This window comes from Magnolia sinica, chromosome 1, assembly GCF_029962835.1.
Source record: "Magnolia sinica isolate HGM2019 chromosome 1, MsV1, whole genome shotgun sequence".
In the NCBI taxonomy this organism is placed as follows: Eukaryota; Viridiplantae; Streptophyta; class Magnoliopsida; order Magnoliales; family Magnoliaceae; genus Magnolia; species Magnolia sinica.
The window spans coordinates 116,726,091-116,728,150 of NC_080573.1; the positions used below are offsets into that span (position 1 = coordinate 116,726,091).

A 2,060-nucleotide genomic window follows, 5' to 3' on the forward strand; every position below is an offset into this window, starting at 1 on the left:
TCTTATGAGCGTAGTCACTTTATACTTGGGATCATCCTCTTCTTTTAAGAGATACAATCCACCTTCTCCTTAGATTGAGTCGGCCTAAACATGGTGTTCGATTTTGGGTAATAGTCCCATGATTGTGTTTTTTCAGCAAAACTATCGAGGTAATCCCATACCTCGTCGATATTTTTATTAATGAATTCTTTATTACACATTGTCTCGACCATTTGGCGCATGGAAGATGTCAGTCCACCATAGAAAAAATTTGTAATGCGCCACGTTTCAAAGCCGTGTTGTGGGCATGAACTAACCAAATCCTTGAACCTTTCCCAACATTGGTAAAATGTATTATCCTCATTTTGGGTGAAGTTCATGATTGCTTTTCTAAGGGTAATCGTTTTATGATGTGGAAAAAATTTCTTTATAAATTCTCTCTGCATATCATTCCATGTGCCAATAAATCTAGGACGCAGTGAATGTAACCACGTCTTAGCCTTCTCCTTCAAGGAAAAAGAAAAGAGTTTCAGCCTGACTGTGTCCTCAGACACATTTTGAAATATATAAAGTGGCTATGATCTCATCAAACTCTTTCAAATGTGGATATGGTTCTTTAGATTTAAGCCCATGGAACTTAGGAAGGAGTTGGATAACCCCTGGCTTGATGTCCATATGTCCTGTATTTTCAGGAAAAATCATGCATGAGGGCGTACTCACCCCCGCTGGTTGTAAATAATCTCGTAAAGTACGAGGCGGGGGTGCTTGATGCACCTCATTCTCATCCTGAATGTCCTCCACCCTAGGTTGGGGTAGAAGAGGTTGGTTTTCAGCCATCACTTCAATTAACTCAAGGGATTTCGAGTGGTGTTTAGTCCTGCGATGGATAGTTAACTCCTCAACCAATCCTCCTTCAGTCAAGAGACGTCGAGTGTTGTCACGGGCCCACTTAGGCATGAAACACTCGCTGCCCTCAATCAAATTCGAAACCTAATCTTAAGAAAGGAAAAGAAAATCTAGAAAGAAAGAGAGGGTTGGAAAGAAGTTAACAAATTGGACTTTCTAAGTTAAAAACCTGCAAAAGAAAACAAAACAAGTCAGTTTTTAAAGAGAAAGACTAAAATTAGAAAATCCTTAAAAAGGAAAATAAAAGTAAACTAGTTTCTAGAAGAAGAAATTTCTAAAAAAAAAGTGAAAATTTTTAAAATAAATTAGGAAAGTCCTAAACTAGAAAGTAAGTTACTAAAAAAGATCTAAAAAATAAAAAGTAGAGAAAGAGCTTACCGAATTAGAAATTTCTATCTTAAAAGTCTAAAAAATAGGAAAGTTAGTTTCTAAACAAAAAGTCTACAAGTAGAAAATTTCTAAAAATAAATTAGGAAACAAAGTTAGATTCTGAAAGAGTTAGAATTAGAAAGTTACTAAAAATAAAAATAGAAAATTAGTTTCTAAAAAGGAAAGTTCCCTAAACCTAGAAACTAAGTTAGTTTTTAAAAAGAAGACCCAGAATTAGAAAGTTTCTAAAATAGAAAATCCAAACCTAAAATTAAAAAGTTTCTAAAAAATAAACTAATTCTTGAAAAAGGAAAGTTTCTAAAAATAAAATAAAGGAAATATGAGTTAGTTTCTAAAATTAGAAAGAATTTCTAAAAAGGGAAATAACTAACCTAGTTTCTAAAAACAAAAGAGGAAAGTTTCTAAAAATAAACTATTTTCTAAAAATAGAAAAAGTAGAGGAATTAGAAAGGGATTACCAATTTAGAAGTTTATGTCAGGATCCTACAAAACAGGAAAACAAATTAGTTTCTAAAAACAGAAAAAAATTCTAACCTAAAATTAGAAAATCCTAATCTTAAACTAATCCTAAAACTATTTAATCTTAGAAAAATGTAACCGTCAATCCCCAGCAACGGCGTCAAAAACTTGTTCACTCCCCAAGTATAGGGTTGTGATGTAGTAATAAACTCAGTGAGACCGAGGTCGAATCCCAAGGGACTAAAACCTATACTTTATCTAAAACTAGGTAGAATTAGAATTAGATTAAGATGAAATCTAAATTGATTATAATTTGAGGAATAATG

The 2,060-nt window shown here is 32.9% G+C and overlaps 1 non-coding gene across 1 annotated transcript; it reads left to right on the plus strand.

Annotated features, from left to right (window-relative positions):
• Nucleotides 1–270: 270 nt before the first annotated feature.
• LOC131223509 (small nucleolar RNA R71) lies at nt 271–377 on the plus strand. Its single transcript, XR_009160510.1, has one exon. It is a non-coding gene; the product is annotated as a small nucleolar RNA R71 (small nucleolar RNA).
• Nucleotides 378–2,060: the final 1,683 nt, after the last annotated feature.